This window comes from Myodes glareolus, chromosome 8 (assembly GCF_982192425.1).
Source record: "Myodes glareolus chromosome 8, mMyoGla1.1, whole genome shotgun sequence".
In the NCBI taxonomy this organism is placed as follows: Eukaryota; Metazoa; Chordata; class Mammalia; order Rodentia; family Cricetidae; genus Myodes; species Myodes glareolus.
In genome coordinates, this window is record NC_142033.1 from 88,959,980 (window position 1) to 88,969,472 (window position 9,493).

The window sequence follows — 9,493 nt, forward strand, 5'->3', positions numbered from 1 at the left end:
CAGCTTGAGCGAGAATGGACGCAGGGCACACAGAGACGGTAAAACAATAAACCTGCACTAACTCTAAAAGAGGAAAGACTCAGAGGGCTGGGACGCAGTTTCCAGATCTTTGGGACTGGGTCATCTTGGTAAATGGCCTTCCTGAAGCTAACATTCTCTAAAGTGGGGTGTGGAGCAGTCCCGTCCCCCGTTGGAGTTGAGCCCACCAGATGAGAACCCTAGAGGCTTCCAGTTCACAGTAAATGTGGGATGCGCTTTCCTGCCTGCCAGACTCAGGCTCGCACTTCTTGCATGGCCTTTGAAGGAACTCTGGCCAAATAAACAGAGCACGGGAACTCTGCCCTTCTCTCCCATCTAGCCTTTAGATTTCAGCCCTAGGGCTAGCCAGCAAGGTCTATTCCCTTATTTGGCCACTTCCTTCTCCTAAAGTTGACAAACCAAGACCCAGTTATCAAAGTGTTGAAGTTGCGATTTCACACAGGGGTTCAGCCCCAGCAGCAGTCACCCACAGGATGGCTTCCTCCCTGCCTCAGGTTCGCCCTTCACCCCTCAGAATTCCACCCCACTGCTCCTCTTCTCCTCTGCTGCCTCTGGAAAGCACACCCCACTGCCGGCTCAGCAGGTCTCTGGGAAGTGCAGTCAGGACAGGTTCTTAACTTTCTTTTCCCTTAACTCTACTTATTATCCTTATTTCTGATTTCAACACAACCAAATCTTTGGATTTGTAAGTCTTTTGTTTTCTCCAAGCCTGAAAACACCACTTTAAGGATGACTGACCTTGACCTTTGTAGCAAAAGTAATTCAAAACAAGAGTGAAGAGAAAGCCTGGCACTGAGCTGACCCTGAGGGTGGAGGTGTGGGAGAACCTGCCCTGAGGATGTGAAAGCTAGGGAATTGATCTAGTCCCTTATTTACCAGTGCAAGGGGTAAACTAGCCAGGGCAATGCTGGAGAGCCCCCTTGGTGGCGAAGACAAGTAAGAGCTGACCAATCAGTTCTGCAACTACGCAGGCCCAAAACCAAGGTTACTTGTTGGCTCACCCCAACATCTACCCCATCGGGTGTGTGTGTGTGTGTGTGTGTGTGTGTGTGTGTGTGTGTGTGTGTGTGTCAGTCCTGTGGACCAGGGCTGCAGGATCTCTACAACACAAGACAGCAACGGCATGTCCAGGAAGAGTACCAGTGAGGGCCCCATGTTAATGGTAGAGCAGAGAGCAGGGCCTTCAACCCAGATCAATGATTCTTTTCACTAGAAATGTAAAATTGTACAGATAATTGTATGCATGTAAAAATGTATGGATGAAGAGTGACCCACTGTGTCACACTGCAGCTTCCATGACGAGGAAGCTTTTTTCCTTTTCTTCATTTTTCCCCTTTTTCTCTTAAATTTTATTTTATTTTGGGGTGGTGAAGGAGATGGGAGGCATCGGGAGGCATGATGGGAAAGACACAAAGGAGAGAGAGAGAGAGAGAGAAAGAGAGAGAGAGAGAGAGAGAGAGACTGAGGATGTAATACGAATCACTGCTACAGAAAAACAGTTCTGTATAACATCTCATACCAACGGGAAAGGTGGAAAGGGCTAGGGGGAGGTTAGTTTTCCTCCCTGTCCTTTCTAGATGTATACAGCAAGCTTGGAGCCCTTGCTCAGAGTAGGGGAATCCTGGTGGTTCCCCACCCCCACTCCATCGGCATCCTGGGAGCACAGCAAGGCTCTGAGAGGTGGGAATGAGGAGCAAGGCCCCTTCTGTTCAGCAGAAGTGCTAACTAGTTGGCAAGCCAAGGTAAGAGGAGGCAGGAGGATGACAAGCTAGGTGTGAGGCCACCCTCTGTGCTGAGAGCCTTTGCCCAGCGCTGCCTCTGCTGCCTCTGGGGCCTCTGGGGCCTCTCTGCTGCAGGGGAAGGCAAAGCACACTGAACTGCATCCCTCACTGAGCGGAACTTGCCCCTGGCTGCCCTAGTGTCTGCCCACTGCTGAGGACCAAAGCGGCCGTAAACAGTCTGGTACCTTTGCTTCCAGCTGTGGCCTAGCAGCTGGGTGGCAGAGAAAGGCTCACACCACAGCAGGCATAGCTGTGGAGGCACAGGAGGTTGGTAGCGTGGAGGCGTCATGGGGTGGTCCAGAGTTTGATGGGCAGGTGAGACCTCACAATCCAGAGCCAGAGGATAAAGCGGCTCCGCCTCCCGCCCCTGCCTCCCAGCACAGCCTTGTCTCTCAAGACATAACACACATGGAATCCTGTTCTGAATTCTCATTATTTTCATCATTATTATCACTATAACATAGGGCTAGAGATATATCAGTACAGAGTGCTCATCCAGTGTGCCAGAAGTCCTGGGTTCCATTGCCAGCACTGCATGATAAATCGCGTGCACAACAGACCTCTAGAACCCTTCCCACTGCGAGCCCCTACTTATTCGTTCATTCAGATTCCCGTGCCCTTCTCCCCTAGATGGGACTGTGCCGTATTTGCCTTTCTGTGATGAGATTCTCCAGGTCCATGCTATAACCCATGGCTGGACTTCCTTCACCAAAGCCGAGGGCTGCTCGGGTGGGCGGCTTTGCGGCATGGCTTTACGGACTGCGGCTGTGTTGGTTCCATGACTTCCCACAGGAAAGAGGCGATGCTTCTGGCTAATTAGATTCCAGGGCTGCTGAGCCATCCGTGTGCCTTTGATTTCTGGACGCATCAAGTATGTGTTGAGATCTACCATGTCCCACTGTGCTGATTCATGAGAAAAGGTACTGTCCTTCACACCAGCCCAGTGTGAGCCAAACACCCGGGCAAATGCAAAAAATGGACAGAACGTTTGAATAGAAGCACATACCTTTAATCCCAGCACTTGGGAGGCAGAGTCAGGCAGATCTCTCTAAGTTTAACCTAGTCTTCATAGAGAGTTCCCAGCCAGCCAGGGCTATTCAGTGAGACCCTGTTTTAAAATAGATAGATAGATAGATAGATAGATAGATAGATAGATAGATAGATAGATAGATAGATAAAAATCCTTGAGTAGACGCTGCAGAAAGAAGGTGGTCCCCCAAACTTGGGGATGAAAGAGAAAGGGACTCCCTGGGCCCCTGGCCAATGAGAGAGCGTGTGACAGGGGCCCCTGGCCAATGAGAGAGCGTGTGTCAGGAGCAGAGGAACTGTGGGTGAAAAACCCACAGCGGCAGAAAACAGTCTGCCGTGACGTGTCCCAACTCCACCCAGCAAGTGTCTTCAACAGAGAAGAATCTGAGTCTAACCAAAGCTCTAGCTCGGGGTCCCCACCTCCAAAAGAGACGCCCTTGGGAGCCATATCCAGTGGTGCACACTTACCATCCCAGCGTCTGTGGAAACTGAGGCAGGAAAACCCCAAGCTCAAGCCCAGCCCAGACATCTCGAAAATGAAAAGGGAAAGACCCAGAAAAGGTCTTGGACACAGCTCTGTGGTAGAGCGATGTGCGGAAGTGCCTCCCGCTGGTCCACCTGTGTATCCTTCCGGGAAACTGCCATTGATGATTAACCGGTTCTTCTGTGAGGGGACAGCCAAAAGGACTTAAGACAGCCCACGTGTGCAGCATGTCAAAAAAGGCCTGACAATCAGCGCGGCTCTGAAATCAGCCCCAGTGTACACAGGACACCTTAGAGCCCTCCGAACAGCCTCTTTGCTATGGCCCTCCATCCCAAGTGCCGTCACAGTCCTTCCCGAGATGCAGGCGCCGCCAGCTTCTGCCCACACCCAGGGCAGCGGCAGCCCTTCTCTGACGTTCAGACTGAACTCAGCACCCTGCATCATATAAGGCAGTAAGTGGCCTCACACTGACAGCCGGCCACCTCCAGAGCAACAGGACCGAGGAAGCCCCAAGGGGGCATGGGGCCTCTGACGAGCCCTGGTGGGCTACACCTTTAACTTCATCCATGTGTTATATTGGTTAGAAGTTCGGGGTCCAGCCCGCACTCAGGCAGAGAGAAAGTAACTGTCTCTTTAGAGGGAAACTTGTGACTGTCTTAAACCAAGACAATCCCATCTCTTGAAACACATACACACACACACACAGGACCTCTGGACATGCTCACATATTTGTAGCCAAGAAACTTGGATTGGGGGGCAGGAGCCAGAAGGATGGCTCAATATTAAAAGCATGCACTGAATCAAAAGACCAAGTTCAACTCCAGCACCCACTTCAAGCCTCTCACCAAGTGTAACCCCAGTTGCAGGAGATCCGACGCCCTCTGCTGGCCTCCTGGGGCACCTGCACTCACATGCACGTAACTGCCCCCATACATGTACACTCTAAAACACATTTTTAAAACCGTGGCACTGGAGAGCCTGTTCAGCAGTTAAGGACACTTGCTCTTGAAGAGGACCTGGGTTCGGTTCCCAGCACTTACCTGTGACTCACAGCCATCCTCACCTCTAGTTCCAGGGGCTCTGCAGGCACCCGGTAAGCACATGATACACGTATGTAAGTGCAGGACAAAAACACTCATACACAGAAAATAAAAATAAATTCATCTTAAAAAAGAGAGCAAACGGCCTTCCTAGAAGCACCCAAGTCACCTCTCCCTCACAGAAAGCACTTTTAGTTTAGTTTTAGCTTTATTAAGTGAGCAAGTAATTAAGGCTTTTAGCAAACTAAATTATTTGCAGCAGGTAAGAAAGCAAAACCAGACCGGGTAGTGGTGGTGAGCGGCTTTAATCCCAGCACTCAGGAGGCAGAGGCAGGCAGATCTTTGTGAGTTCAAGGCCAACCTGGTCTACAAAGCGAGTTCCAGGACAGCCAGTGCTGTTACACAGAGAAACTCTGTCTTGGAAGAGAGGGGGGAGGGAGGGGGGAGGGAGGGAGGGAGGGAGGGAGGGAAGGAGGGAGGGGGGAGAGGAGGGGAGGGGAGGGGAGGGGAGGGGAGGGGAGGGGAGGGGAGGGGAGGAGAGGAGAGGAGAGGAGAGGAGAGAAGAGAAGAGAAGAGAAGAGAAGAGAAGAGAAGAGAAGAGAAGAGAGAAAAAAGAAAAGAAATAATCTCAAAACTAGGAAAATTGATTAATTTTGAAATTCTGTGATAAAGAACCCTTGCGTGTCACAGAAATGGGGAAATGCTCGGAGGAGCCCTGACCACATAACTGTGCTCTTAGCAAATATGCTCTATTAACCCCAGAAAAACCCTCCCCTAGGATCAGAGGTAACAGAGCCCTCACGACATAAACTAGCATGTCGTGTGACAGACCAAGTCACCTTCAGCTGAGCCTGTCACTGTCTGAACCCCACAACACAGCTGCTGTAACCATCATGTGAAAGTCATATTTATAATTAAGCAGTATGGAAGAGGCCTTCACTCCTTCAGTTCACAGGAGCGAAAACGAGCACACACTGCCCAGCACTCTGTCAGGCTCCTGGGGACCACTGGTACCCCAGATTCCCCAACACACACACTCGCACCCCCACTGATTCCCCAATGTATTTTAAAATTACAAACACAAGCTGGGAATGGTGTCCAGTGTCGGTGATCCCAACGCTAGGAAGTCTTTGCCTCGCCAAAACAAGCAAATAAATACTGGCAACCCCTCTGTGGCATCCCTTGGCCCAGTGCAATCACGCAGCTACGAACCAGAATCAGCTGTGTCGGCTGCCAGCTCCAATTCTCAACTGGGCTGCGTTTCGGAATAATGCAGAAAGGGTGGGTGGGTTGGTTGGTTGGTTGGTTGGTTTAGGACAGTGCCCGACTCCCACACCCAGGGAGTCTGACATTTATCTGGGGTGAAGCTTGAGCATCAAAAGAGAAAAAAAAAAAAAAAAAAAAAGAACTGGGTGTGGCGCATGCCTTTAATCCCAGCACTCGAGAGGCGGAGGCAGGTGGATCCCTGTGAGCTTGAGGCCAGCCTGGTCTACAAAGCGAATTCCAGAATAGTCAGGGCTTTTACACAGAGAAACCCTGTCTCGAAAAACCAAGAAGAAAAAAAAGAGAAAAGAGAAAAAAGTTGACTCCCCTCAAACAACACTAAAGGAGAGAACCAGCGAAAACTGTATACAAAAGAATGACCACTAGGTGTCGCTGTCGCCAAAGTTTTGAAAAGAAACCTTTTTTTTTTTTTTTTTTTTTTTTTTTTTTTTTTTTTTTTTTTTGAAGGGCTCAAGAAGTCAGAGAATTCTCTTAATTCTTGTTTGGGGTGGAAGCCAGTGTCTATGTCCCCGTCTCGGTCCTGGGAATCTGCCTGGCTTGAACCTGCCCAGGTCAGGTTCGTACTGCCACTGTCTCTCTGAGCATCAGCCCTCTTACGTCAGTTTTCTCGCGTGGAACGTCACGGTATACATAAACTACACTTCAGGGCAGGCCCCACGCCCAGAACTAGCTGGCCAATGCAAAACGAACTCAGTGGTATTTTTGTAAACTTTTGCTTGTTTATTTTGATTTCCGTTTTTGTAGTTTTAAAGGTGAATTATGTTTCGGTGAATTTTGTTGCTGTTTTGTTTGATTTTTGTTTTGGTTTGTTTGTATGTTCTAAAGAGAGAGAAAAAAGAACATAAAATTGGATGGTAAGAGAGGTAGGAAGGATTTGGGAGGCACTGGAGAGGGGCAAAACATAAAATATATTGTCAACAAATAAATTGCATAATTCTACTAGATTTAGGATTCAATTTTAAAAAGTCCATTTTTATAACTTTTTATACCAGACAAATGACTGAGCAGGTCAAGTGCTTGAAACCTGAGCTCCATCCCCAGAACCAAAGGTCGGAAAGAAGTGACCTCAGAGAGTTCCCCTCCGACCTCCACACATTCACTACGTGAGTTACATGCCCAAGCTCACTCACTCATACTCTTGCACCGTGCGTGCGTGCATACAGGTGTGAACTCACACACGTGTGCGTGCACACTTGAGCACACTCACATACATGCACATGTGCGCGCGCACACACACACACACACACACACATGATAGAGCCTGTGAGATGTGAGATGCTCTGCTGGTAAAGGAATTTACTGTCAAATCAGGACCTGAATTCAGTCCTAGGAACCCACGTGGTGGAAACTGAAAACTGATCTGTCTCCCTCTGCCTCCATCTCCCTCTCCCTCTGTCTCTCTGTCTCTGTCTCCATCTCCCTCTCTCTCTCTCTTGTCTCTCTCTCTCTCTCTCTCTCTCTCTCTCTCTCTCTGTGTGTGTGTGTGTGTGTGTGTGTGTGTGTTGTTTGTTTGTTTGTTTGTTGTTTGGTTGGTTTGGTTTGGTTTGGGTTTTGGTTTTTTGAGACAGGGCTTCTCTGTGAAACAGTCCTGACTGTCCTGAAATTGGCTTTCTAGACCAGGCCTGGCATCAACCTCACAAGATTTGCCTGCCGCTGCCCCCCAAGCCTGGCAAAACCTGACCCTCTTAGGTTGTCTTCTGATCTCCACGTGTGTACTACAGCACACAGGTGCCCCCCCACACACACACACACACATACACACTCAAATAAATAAGTATAATTTTGAAATTTAATAAATAAAGGTGTATTTTTTAAATATTCCTCGAATTCTCGTTGACCTAAATGAAGCAAGTGATACGAAACCAAAACATTCATTTTCTGGAGTTGTCATAAAAATATAAAATAAAACAGGACCAGTGTGCTTATCTTACAGAACAAACACTTATTTTTTCAAAATTCTGGAGTCTGAACTCAAGATAAAGGTGTGAGAGGATTTTTCTGAAGACTAAGAGCAATCAAGGAACATATCCAAATAAACCTCTGGACAACACACACACAAATACACCACACATACATACAAACACACCACATACACATAAACACACCACACACATACAAGCACACCACATACATAAACACACCACACACACACACACCACACATCTTACCTATACAAAAACATTTTTAAATAAAATTTAAAGGAGATTTAAAAGATAATAATTTTATTTTATGTGCACGGGGACTTTGGCTGATGTGCGTTTGTGCAGCACAGGGTGCCTGCTGCCCAGGTAGGTCAGGAGACAGCATTGGAAACCTTGGAGTTAGAGTTGCAGAGGGTTAGAAGCTCTCATGTGGGTCCTGGGAATCGAATGCAGGTTCTCTGTTCCTGAAGAGCAGCCGGTGCTTTTAACCACTGAGCCATCTCTCCAATTCCAGCAAAAAAGTTTTGGTTTATTTAGTGCTGGTTTCTTTTTCATCTTTTGTTTATTTTATCTATCTATCTATCTATCTATCTATCTATCTATTTATTTATTTATTTGAGACAGAATTTCTCTGTGTAGTCCTGTCTGTTCTGGAACTCGCCTCTGTAGATCAGGTTGGCCTCAAACTCACAGAGATTCATTCTGTCTCTGAGTGCTGAGATTAAAGGCATGTGCCACATTACCTCCTAGCCAGAAGATGATTTTTAACATGGATTTAAAAGTGGGGGCTAAGACGGGGCATGGGGGGTACTCTGTGAAAGAATAAATCACACTGAGGAGCGTGGGTATGGGTTCCTTGAAGGAGTGTTCTCCTTGTCTCCACAAGTACGCATGGGTGTGCTCAGCAGTGCAACACTGGAAACATTGCTAACAGATTTAGACGTCACAGGCTAGTCCTGCAGCGCACCAATGACGCTGACGTCACAGGCTATCCTGCAGCGCACCAATGACGCTGACGTCACAGGCTATCCTGCAGCGCACCAATAACGCTGACGTCACAGGCTATCCTGCAGCGCACCAAGGACGCTGACGTCACAGGCTACTCCTGCAGCGCACCAAGGATGCTGACGTCACAGGCTACTCCTGCAGCACACCAATGACGCTGACGTCACAGGCTACTCCAGCAGTGCACCAATGGCGCTGACACGACAAACCTAGGTCACAGAGCTGCACAAGAAGTCGATGTTTCCACTGTAGGGGGAAATTAATACGTTTGTTCTTGAGATTTTCACTAAGTATCTGAGAAAGGAGCAAAGTAGATCCGAGTTCAATCCCCGCACGCAAGCAGAGAGGCGGCGTGAGCCTGTGATCCCGGCGCTGGGGGAGCAGAGACGGAGAGTCCTAGAGCTCCCATCCCAGTAGGCTTAGCCAAACTGGTGAGTCTCCAATGCAGTGAAAACAGCCCTGTCTCAAAAAGAAGGCAAAGAACACTTGAGGAAGGACATACACATGAAAACACACATAAAGAATCTGATATACAAACTGGGAACAGTGGCACACGTTAATCCCAACATTTCAGGAGGCAGAGCAAGCAGATCTCTGTGAGTTTGAGGCCAGCCTAGTCTACAGAGCAAGTTCCAGAGCAGCCAGGACTATATAGAGAAACCCCTGTCCTGAAAAGAAAGAAGGAAAGAAGGAAGGAAAGAGGGAGGGAGAGAGGGAAGGAGGGAGGGAGGGAGGGAGGGAGGGAGGGAGGGAGGGAGGGAGGGAGGAAGGAAGGAAGGAAGGAAGGAAGGAAGGAAGGAAGGAAGGAAGACTCTGACATCCCAATAAAGTTCCCTCTTGCTGCATTCAGTCTGTCAATTAACTTCTCCTCTCCTAAGTTTGTCCCTCCAGTATCGTTCACAGCTCATT